Source organism: Nematolebias whitei, chromosome 14 (assembly GCF_014905685.2).
Source record: "Nematolebias whitei isolate Nwh7 chromosome 14, NemWhi1, whole genome shotgun sequence".
NCBI classification, from domain to species: Eukaryota; Metazoa; Chordata; class Actinopteri; order Cyprinodontiformes; family Rivulidae; genus Nematolebias; species Nematolebias whitei.
In genome coordinates, this window is record NC_056511.1 from 11129299 (window position 1) to 11141804 (window position 12506).

Consider the following 12506-nt stretch of genomic DNA (forward strand, 5'->3'; position numbering starts at 1 on the left):
ACTTCACTGAAAACAGATGCAAAAACTGAAACATGGAAATTTATAGGAAAACAATCAAAACACCCCAAACTGTGGCTGAATGGAGAACTAAGTTGTGTTGTAGTTACACAAGATATTGAGCATTCGTGACTTATTTGTTTTTGTATAGCCTAATCCATCCATCCATCCATCCATCCATCCATCCATCCATCCATCCATCCATCCATCCATCCATCCATCCATCCATCCATCCATCCATCTTCTTCTCCAGCTTTTCCTTTTCGGGTGGCGGGGAGCTGGTGCCCATCCTTAGCAGTCCCTGTGAGAGGTGAGGTACACCCTGGACAGGTACCAAGTTCATCACAAGATAAAACATAGTTTGTAAATTATTTTCTTTTTTTTTGTAAGACACTGGAGTTTGATATACGTTTGTTGAAAGCTCTCATCATAAACGGAAGAGTCTAACCAAAAGATAGAGGTTTAATTTAGTAATATATGTAAATATTCTTAACAAGAGCAACCTAATTTATGAATCATAAAACATTACAAAATGATACAAAAGAACTATTTATATTGTTTGCTGTTCTAAGGAAAACTCAACATGAACATTCAAGTGTTTTATTTTGCATATTCGTACCCTTTTTAACCTAGAAGATAATCAATTGTCTTCTATATAACTGGTTTAGAAGTTTGAACTAGCAAAGTGATACCATTACATATGAAATGTGGACATTTAAGTTATTATTTTCTGTTAACTAATATGAGCAATGTATTCTTTTTTAGAAACAAAAAAAGTGATTGTTCACATTTACACATGTGAGGACCAATTTAAAACTTTGTTTTTAAGTGCATTAAATTACTTTTAAATGGTATTATGGTACTACTGCTCTGCCTTTCTCTGGTTTTCTTTTGATCCTTGAAATTAATTTTCAGTACTATCACGATTTTTATTGTTACTGTTTTCCATGAAATGACTCCCATTGATTTTACTGTTAAGCACTTTGGTAACAGCTGCTGTTTTAAATGTGCTTTATAAATAAAGTTGACTTGACTACTGTCACATCCAGTTTTCCTCATAGGATTTGTTTCCCCTGATTGTCCAACAACAACATCCAAGTTAAACCAGCACAAAACTTTTAATTTGAAAACAATCTGAGTCAAAACTCAAAGTTAAATTTAACTCGGAGCCCCAGAATGTTGGTCAAAAATGACTTTGCATTAGCGAAAACCGAACTGTGTGGACTCATTGTGCGTCTATATTTGTTGCATCACTTGGTGAAAAGAAAAGCAGAAGAAAAGTGTGCTAGCATGCTAACATCAGAACATATTTTTGCAGCAGTCTACAAAACATCTTAAACATCAATGATTTTTATTTTTCATATTCCGTTCCAGATTTAGGTAAAATTCTAGAAAATTCCAAATCAACACATGCACAGTTGACACATTGTGTATTTCTGTTTTATTGCTTTTTACTCAGTTTATCTTTTGTGTTTACTTATCCGCTAGCTAAATACCCTACTTATTAATTGAACTTTAATAAAACGTATTCCCTGTTCTAATCAAATGTTTTCGAGGTAAAAACGTTAAGTTCTTTGGACGTTTTCTTTCACATTGTAGTTTCTGTTTAGCTGAAGTATTATTTTTCTTTACGGCACAGATTCTTGTTTGCATTAAAACTCTTGACTTTGGTCATACAAATTGAAATTTAGCAGAATTTTGAATAAAAAGTAAAAAATTTGAGGATCACATGAAAATTCACGTTTTTTTAATTTTAGCATCAAAGATGAAATTGTGACGGGTGGCCATGGTAAAGAATCCAGGAGGTGCTATTACTGGTATATGTCCCAATTTGTCAAAATTAAAATGTACTTTTCAACGAACCTTCTCTTAACTTCACACTGACCTTCATTTTAACTTGACATGCATCTTGTTTTGAAGAAAAAGCAACTGTATCCTTCCTGTTTAAAATGCCAAATATTAACTAATGTCATAATAGTTAAATTGTTTTGTCAAGATGTATTGAGTTTTACTCGATTCTCAGTTCTTCTGCAGAAGCTGATGTCTCAGTTTTCACATTTCTGGAACAAAACTCCTCATTTGCCTCAACAAAAAGTGGCAGCTCACGCAAGAAACAGCAAAATGTAGGACATTCTGTGAAAAACATCAGAAGGCACGAAGAACAGAGGCACAGCATGTTTCGGCTGGTCCTTACATCCCCCAGATTTTGTAACAGCCTCCAAAACAGCAGAAAGTGCTAGCTGTTGCAACTCATTGATCGGAGGAGGGAAAGATGGAAATAAAAAACACGGTTCAAAGATGTAGACTCCAAGTTCCGATGTCTTATCAATTCGTAACTTGCTTTCCCTCATTCTCCTCCCGACATCGATGCATTTTTAATGCTGATACAGTAGCGCAGCTAGACTTCAGAGTTTTTAATTGAGAAATATTTATACACTCCCATGCTGTGACTTAATATTCGACTTAATCTGAGTCTGTTGCCTTGAATGAAAATTTTCATCCACAGCTGGGAAACAGAATTAAATACAAACAGAAAATGGGACTGCTATTTGCATAAAACTGCATATTTATACAATATCGTTGATGCATATTAATAAAAAGATTAAAATGAGCAGGCTTAATGTATGCAAATCTAAATTATAAATGAGTTGTTTAAACTCCTTGTTTATTCGCCTTGATTAAATATAGACAGCTGTTTTTCCAGAGAGACTCGGGCCTCGCTGCCCCTTGAGCGCATCGCGCTCTGATCTGAACACAGTTCCCATGAATATCTGCACTGATAGTTACACACATTCATCAGAAGGGTGCACAGGTTCACCTGAAGCTACGCAGGACCGTAGTCAGCTTGGTACAAAACCGATATCGTGAGATGAGCACAGTCTCGATATGCAAGCTGTCACTTGAAATATTTTACTCTGACCCAACAAGACCTTTTGTTTTCTGTAGCTGTCAGTCATTCACTTTCTTCTTATTTTTGTTTTGAGTTGCTTTATTTCTTTTTTGTCTTGTCAGATCACAGCGGTATTTTACCTTCAAATAAACCCTGTTTTATCAGTCCAGGTTTTTGTGACTCCTACCCACCCCGTGCATCCTTTCTCATCATCTTTTATCTCACCCTTCGAGTGTCGTCTGCGACATCAGACAGTAAGCGTTGACAGGAAAGGCCAAAAAAGGAAACGTGTGCAGATAGAAACGATAAGCAACCTACATAGAGAGACACAAAGAATAGCTGTTGTGACTCCACAAGACGAGCTTTTCACACACAGGCACTGATGTGTTACATCTGAAAAAGACAATGGCTGTGGTTGCTCTGATAAAGAAAGCATGTTAACAACACTACACTCATATTTATGTTAGCTGTTTGCTATGATGGCGTCAGACTTATCTGACAATGCAGTCATGTTGAAAATGTTAATGTAGTGCATAAAATATACAAAGTAAAAGAAAATAAACAAGTCTTTTACATACAGTTCATCAATGGTGGGCAAGGTTCCGCTAATATCAGAATTAATTTTCCGATTAACGTTTTTGCTAACTTTGAAAACCTTTAGCAGAATTAGCTTCCTCTAAGTTTAAATCCAGTAAATTCAAGTCTGCCAATTAATTTTTTTAAATAACAGTTCTCTGCAGAGGGCGGCTGTGGCTGAGTGGTTAGAGCAGTTGTCCTCCAATGCAAGAGTTGGGGGTTCGAATCCACCAGCAGTTACATGCCTAAGTGTCCATGGGCAAGACACTGAACCCCTCATCGCCTCCGATGTGTGTCCCATCGGTGTTTGAATGTGATAAAGCTCTGATTAGTCTCTTTAGAATGATTTGTTCAATTAGCTTTGTAGAGATCTAGTAATCTAAGTATGAATGGGTAAATGAGGCACAGATTGTAGTGTAAAAGTGCTTTGAGTGTCTTGAAATGAGATAGAAAGGTGCTATATAAGTACAGTCCATTTACCATGTACCATCTGCAGTGCAAGTGTACAGGAGAATGGTGAGTTACATGGAGCAATACTATGCTATACAGAGTTAAGCAAAACTAAGCACCACCTGGTGAAGCCACCACCTTTGCAGTGTTTTCCCCCCTCATATCTACCTCAAACAGCCATGACACTCGTGGTGTCACTTTACAGCCAATAACAGTCTTTAACATAAATGCCAAACCAACCAGAACAGAAAAATAACATGAAAAATCAGTTTTCAAACCCAGAAACATTGTAAACAGTCAGAAACATTACACACATAATTCCTACACAGCATGCTTTGCAACCCTCACACTATCTCTGGGATGTGACTCTCACACATTTCACACATCTTTGCTGCTGATCTCATGCTGCTGATTATTTCATGCTGCTGTATTCATTCATTTGTGCTCATCTACCCACAAAGACTCGTGTTTGTGCTGCTGTTGTTCGGTGCATTGTTTTTTGCCTTATCAATGATTAGCGTATCTTAGATCTTTTACCATACTGTTTGGCGTTCATTTAGCGTATATTGTAGTATCTATCTCAGATCCTTATTTACAGTTTGTTTTTACACTTTATATTTTTGCTATTGTTGGATGTAACTGGGACCCTGTGTACACAATTTCGTTCCACCTCATGTACCATATGTGATGCGAATGACAATAAAGAACCTTGAACCTTTAATGCAAACAGATTTATCACAGACAGAATATTGATGATGACACTCAGTAACTTTATAGTTAGTTTATAAAAGTAGTTAACCACAAAGAAGATTGCCAAAGTGAGTTAATTCATTATAGTAAATAGCACGAGGGAGATGGCTGATACACACTGAATGCATCACTCTGCTTCAGGACAGCTGAGTTCTGCTCTGCCTCTTTGATTCCCCACCGGATTAATTTCTCAAAGCTCACCTCTGAATGGGACAGGGATGCTTTACTTGTGTTTAATAAACCATTTTGAGTTGTGTTTTTTTTTCATTCAACCTTTATTTATACTTATTGGTCTCATTGAGCCCCGAGGACTCATTTACAAGAGAGACCTGTTTTCAACAAAGAACACAGATGAGGTACAGACAACAATAGACAATCATATAAAAAGCATATAAAATGAAAAGTAAATAAAATAAATTATATAAAAACAAAACAACTTCATCATAAAGCCATGTAAAATACTAAAAACAGGAACACTTATGTTGACTTACGTTGTCACATTACAGAGTCTTAGCAGTGTATGATGAAAATTAGCGCTTTAGCATTAGCTTCCTTTAAAAAAAAAAAGAAATCTGTTTAGCGTTGGCTAATAATTTTTAGTTAGCTGTGCCCACCACTGCAGTTCATTAAGCAGGACTGGTATTACTATCTTCATGCCTTGACTACGGCCATGATTGCGACAAGGTCATGGAAACAACCTCGCACTGACGTGATACTCGTGGTAGCTGTGTACTAGTCTTGTACCAACTTCTATTGCATCTTGGTGCAGTTTGAGAGAATTGTGCCAGGGATGGTGCACAGAGCATGTGGAAAATACCAGGAAAACAACCCTATTTGATATCACAGTTGTCTTAACACTCAAGAAGTTTTGTCAAAAGTCTGGTGTCTTATGTTCTGCATGCGTTGTAAAGATGGATATCCCTTCTTAAGCGTATTTCCCTGCAACAAAATTTCCAGTTTTGCATAAAAAATCTGCAAAAATCTTGGGAAACCTCCCAAAACATGTCTTTTTGCACAAAGCAAGTAGCAACTAGTGACTAAGGAGAAGCATAATTTGCTTATTTTCAGGAAGCTCAGTCTGAACACATTAAAAATATGAAAGCAGACTGAGACACTTTGTTTTGAAGAGAAAATCCTGGTGTGTACTAATTACACTATTTGCAAACTTCAACCCACTGTCAAGTAAAGCACCCATTTACTACAAAAAATAAAATTCCAGCGAGTCTTTTTTCATTGCTTAATCAGAGGTGGGGAAAATGTTCTTTCACCAATGTGTTTTTATTTTTTATTTTTCAAGATGAATCACAGTTGGTTGAAGAAGAAAGATTAGACACTGTGCGTTCTGAGGAAACAGCAGGCGCATTAAAGCTGCAGAGTAATTAAATCATGTCCTTTCATTGGGGTTAAGCCACATCCAAGCAAACTGCTCCTAACTAGAACCACTTGTGTGCTTTTTATTGGTAGTTTTCCTACAATCAAAACCATATCCCTTCAAAACAGCATGTGGAACCTCAGCTAATCTTTTCACCAGCTTTATTTTGTGTCTCAGTGAAACTGTGAACGTATCAACCCAAGCACCAAATATTCTACACTTATGTGGCTTCATTGAGATTAAAGATCAGGGCTGATTTATGCTTATTTGTTTTCAAACTCTTGAAGCAAGATCATCAGCAATAAAGACTCAACCTAGAGTGGTTTCCTTATTGCTGCATTAAAAACAAAATATTCAGAGACACTGAAACCTCAATTGGGACATTTGTATACAGTACAGTTTATCTTTACAGGATGCCAATACACCTGTGCAAAGAATTGTTTAGTATATGTAGGAGACTGAAAACGCCTTGAAGCATTTCAGAAATTCAAAGACTCATTAAGAAAGTAAAACCAGAGGTGGAAACTTGAGCGACAGCAGTAACACCTCCAAGAACAAAGTTTACAGAAGCCATGATGAAATTAAGGTGATCAGTTTGAATGTGAGAGAAAAAGGGACAACGCTCATTTTCCTCCGGGTGTTAATATAGCACAACAAATAGTTTCTTCTCCCATCAAACAGCACAACAGTGTTGATACTGAGGACACCAGCTGATTAAAACAAGCCCAAGTAAAAACAAGAGACAGAACTCGTCGTAGCGTGGAAGATAACGAGGCTTGTTTAAGATTCGGTTTGCTGAGTGACTTGAGTCCGTCTTGTTTGATTTAGCAGAGTGCTGCCTCTTTTACCTCTTCGTTAACTCCTGATCAAACATTTATGAGTTGATATCACAGATCTGCACTGCAGTGGGCTTTGGGGATGGAATCAACAAACATAAACATTAGAGGAAAAAAAGCTTTGAAAACACTCTGCTGCTCCTCTGTGGATGATCAGTGGACAACGATGCAAATGCTTTACATGGGACTTGGAGCTTAGATCAAGATGTGAACAGAAACCACTGCACCATTTGGAGATGGAAGGAAGTGCAGCACTGAAAGTCAACATGGCAGATATTATTAAACACAGCCTAAAGCACAAACGCGTATAAAATATATTATGTTACTTTCACTTTGCTTTGTAATTATTCTTCCAGTCTGAAACTAACCCAATCTGATGTTTACGTTCAACCTGCTATCTTCTCAAAAGTTCAGAGGAAATAGAAAGCGAGCTGTGGTTGCATAGCTCCATCTTCAATCTGTTTCACGCCATAAGCTTTTTAAAGGCGCGCTTTTCCACATCATGCCACAGCTTATGAAAGATGAGTTTGATAGCGACTGCAAATGAGAGGAAAAAAAAAACTTCTGCACCACAATCATTTATTACAAGCACATGCACACACTCTCTTTTTGGTCAAATTTAAAGTACTGTTAGACATACAGTTGTTTGTTTTTTTTGCACAAGATTCTGAAGTTAAAGTGTTTAATAAGGTAATTACAGGTTGAATCAGATAAGCAATGGCACTTCTTTTATTATAAACCATGTTTTTTGTCTAAACTAACTTGCATCAAATGCAAATCACATCACTAATCAGTAAATTGGCAAAATGACTAATAGTTTGAGGAGGAAATATTAATGATAGGATTTATTCAGCCAGCGATGGTTTCTTAAAGTATTCCGTTTTCTAATATGTTCTACAAACAGTGTTTTTAGATTAACTATTACATTTACTATTATTATTAGTTAGATTAAATATTACATCCTGGAAAGTTATTTTACAAAACATCAAGCTAAAACTGAGTTTGTAGGGCACAAATTCAAGATGCGAGTCAAAGGAATATTCATGCATTATTACATGTAGCTGCAATGATGCATGCTTATTTAAAACTAAGAAAACTTAATATTTTGCCAAAATGTGTATGAATACAGAGTGTGAAATGAATTTGCTGAAATTTATTGAAGAAGTTAAGCAAACGGTGTTAAGGTTAAAACAAGCAAAACAAAATAAAATGAGCAGAACACAAAATTTAAACTTAAAGCAGCTGAAGAGTAGCTAAAAGCATCAGGATAATGCCTAAAAGTAGGGATGCACAATATTATTGGCATTGTATCAGGATCACGGATATTAGCGATAAAGTTAAGTATCGGCCATTCCATCAAAATAACGCACCGATATAAAATGCACTGTTTTTAAAAAATATATATATTATATATTTATATAGTGTTACATCATTTTCAGCCTCCATTTTGGCATCTGCATTTGGTAACAGGCCAAACTGACAAAGACCATGCAGAATAATGTGGTATTTTAATTCCACAGCAGAGAAAGCTATGTAGTCTCTGTAAGCAGGTCTAGGAAAAAAATTATCGGTATTGATATCGGTTATCAGCCAAATAAGTTTTAACATATTGGCATATCGAATATCAGCCAAAAATCTAACATCGTGCATCCCTACCTAAAAGTAGCCAAACATGCTAAAGCTTAAAAAAAAAAAGCAACAGAGCAGCAAAAATTTAACAAAACTGTAGCTAAAACTACTAAAATAGTTGCCTAAAGTAGCAAAACTGTAATTAAAAGTCAAAAGTAGCAGAGGAAGGCAAAAATAAAATGAGTACACTAAATCAAATTTTTGAAGAGAAGTTTTTTTTTAAATAAATTGAAGTTAAATTGATGTTTTATACTTTTACAAAGTATAAAAGTTGCAAAAACTTATTCATAGCATACCGTTCTCATAGAGCTGAACATTTTGATATAAAAGGTTAAAGGAGCACAAAGTATGCAGAATTAGTTTAATTCCACAAAAGATACAGGAAAATATACATTCAGGTCTCTTGTAAATGAGCCCCTGAGGCTCAATGGTATTAACCTGTAAAAATAAAGGTTGAATGAAAATTATATAATTATAGTTATTGTTTGCTGTACAGAACTACAGGGCAGCTGTGGCTGAGTGGTTAGAGCAGTTGTTCTCCAATGCAAGAGTTGGGGGTTTGACTCCACCAGCAGTCACATGTTGAAGTGTCTCCAGGCAAGACACTGAACCCCTCATTGCCTCCGATGTGTGTCCCATCAGTGTATGAATGTGAGAAAGCACTGATTATTATATATATAAATATATTAATTTTTGTACAGATCTAGTATTAATGGGTAAATGAGGGATGGGTTGTAAAGCGCTTTGAGTATCTTCATTAGATGGAAAGGAAAGAAATATAAGAACAGTCCATTTACCTCACATTTTTCACGTGCAAATAATTTCAGTATTCTGAAAGCTTAATATAAAAGAACTTATAGCTAGATAATAATAAACATTGCCTACCAAGTTGCATTTGTAGAATAAAATTTGCATTTTGTCATCTTGCCACATGTACAGGAAGAAAGCAATTTTATTTGCACAATTTGCCCCATGGTATGTGTTTCCCTTGTGTTTGTGTGGACACAGCTTGCTTTTTGATCAAAAGACAGTAGAGAACACTTAAATAGGGAATGTTTTCAATTTTAAATTACTTCAAAATGAAAAATGTTTATGTCAATACAGCTTAAAGTAAACCCTAACAGTCTTATAGTTGCCCCTTGAATGTCAGTTTTCAACAAAGTATGATTAGTTAAAAAGATATGTATCTTTTTTTTACAAACGTTAAGTCTCTATTCATTGTACAGTTCTTGCTTAGTTTAAAATATCAACCTGGAACAAACTATTGATTTATGCTCCATTTAGTTGGCGCTGACAAACCGTTATACTGCAGTGCTAGAGTTTCAAAAGACAGTATCGGCTGGTATGAAAACAACTTTAGATCTAAAAAGTTATTCTATTGTAATTCATGTAAATCGCAGTGCACCAACTTTTAAACACTGCAGAGAGGAGACAGTTTTAGCAAAATGAGAAAGTGCAGTTGGCTCGAATCCACTTCATTTTGGTTACATTGAATGAAGAAAATGAGGAGGAGGATCAGACCTTGGCCTTTGGTGTACGGGTTACTGTGCCCTCCATTCAGTCATGCACGTGCACACACACACGCACGCACACACAGCACAGCACAGGGAGAAACGTGCTGTAATCTGGGAGGCAGGAAACAAAGGGCCTCGTTAATGCAGAGACTCGCATGGGCCTTTGATGTGGAGCCAAGCCATTCACTCCTTGTTCCTCACACACACACGCGCCCATGCACACACACACACACACACGCACGCACGCACGCATACACTAACAGAACAACAAGTGCCTTTTTCTAAAGAGTAAAAGGAGTGTAATCTACTGGAGTTGAGGCAACGCGGCTCTGTTTTAAACTTGTAATGTATAAGATCTGAATCAACACTCTTACATGTTGATGAACTACAAAACTGCACATCGACTCAGAGGAAACAACTCTTTCTTTCCTATTACACATTCTAACCCCTGTACTGTAATAATAGTTCCCTTCAAGGTCATTTCATTATAGTAAGTACAAAAAGACAAATATGTCATCAGTGTGTGAAACCAAGAATGAGGTCCTATAGGAAATGAATGGTGCAGACTTGAATTAATGACAGCATTACATCAGAATGAGACTGTTTACTGAGCTGGCAAACATCATGCATGTGTTCAAGTAACTGTTTCACGAGTATAATATAATAATTTGTTTTCCAAATGAAGATGTTTTGGTGGCAGAAGTTGCTGAATTTATCTTTAAAACTTTTCTTTTTTTTACTTCCCTAATAAGTGGTTTAGCTTGCTCACTTTTTAGCCTTTTTTGCAATGGAGAGCATCCTGTGCTCGAGCATCAATGTGTGGCATGGAGGCTGCACAGCTGCAGAAAGAAAAGCTTTGCAGAGAGTGGTGAAGGCTGCACAGAAATCTGTTGGAGTCAGTCTCCCCACCATCACAGACATCTACACCTCCAGATGCAGGAAGAGGGCCACCTGCATCATGAAGGACCCCACCCACCCAGCACACACACTTTTTGCCCCACTCCCCTCAGGAAGGAGGTTAAGGAGCATTAAGTGTAGAACCACTAGACTGAGGAACAGCTTCTACCCTGAGGCTGTTAGACTCATGAATCTCTAACTAGAATAATCACTGTGAAAAACCATATCATGTTGCTGCTGATCTGTTTCATGTTGCTGCTGATCTGTTTCATGTTGCTGCTGATCTGTTTCAATGTTGATGTGTTCATGCGTGCACATCTGCTCACAGACTCATGTTCATGTTTGTGGTGATGTTCAATGTTTTATGTTATGAGTGCTTAGTGTATATTTAGTTGATGTTTTTCTTAGTTCATATCTTAGATGTTATTACTGTTTTTCTTATACATTTTATTGTTGGATGTAACTGGGACCCTGTGTACATAATTTCGCTCCACCACATGTACCACATGAGGTGCGAATGACAATAAAGAAACTCTGACTCTGACTCTCTTTTTGTCTAATATGTTCATTTTTATTGCTTTTTACCCTTCAGTGCCAATAAAGGTTGAAAATCATGTAATTTAATGCAATTTAAGATTGTGGCACTAAAACAAGATTTGTTCCTTCAAGGAACACTACTTTCATTACAAACTGCTGTAATATGACATGATTTTTACCTTTTCAGCTGAGATGAACTTGTATTTGACAAAGAACTATACAAATAAAACTGAGCTGAGTGTGTTTAAATGACCAAGACGGATTGGTCCGGAGTGGTCATTTATCCATTTGTGCTTTAGCATCACCTTGTGGTTAATGTTTAGGATTTTCAATGGGGTTGTTTTTAACAAACCTTTGATGCATTCCAAATATCTGCATATATTTAAAAATATTTTTGGTCTTTTTTTTTTTGCCTTTCTATTGTTTTGTCATGAAAAAAGTTTACGTTCAGTTTACTTGTGATTGTGAATGTCATTGGGGAGAAGACTGAAAGTTTCAAAGATCAAGAAGTTATTTAAAACCAACAACAAAAACAGCAACAACTTCTCAATACAGAGTAAAAGGTGTCCACAATCTTAATGTAATTATAAATTCTCGTGTCATTAGAGATATTCTTGTTGTGCTGTTTAAGTGGTTAATTTCTCTTGTGTATTTTGAGGCAGAAAGCTGCAGCTGTTGGGTTAGTGCGGCCATGCTGTTGTTCTCCTCTGCTGCACCAACCTGATATTAGTGGTTAGTGTGTTCACCACAGTCAGGAAGGCTTGGCTCTGTCCGACAAGGGTTCTGCCCAAAGTTTAATCAGAGCGCAGATTGCTTTTTGAAAGTACATTTGGTCATGTGGCCTACAAATGAGCTGTGAGTGTCTTACCTGCAGTAGACAACAGTCAGAGAAACCTTGGGTTTGGAGAATCAGGAAGAAGTTCTGTTCAGAGAAGGCCCATTAAAGAGTACAATTTTCCATACTAAATAACTCAAGATTAAAATTTATTCAGTAGTTCAAGTGAACACTGTATGACTGAGAAAACAAACTTTGTGTTTTTGAAACCATTAGTGAAAAG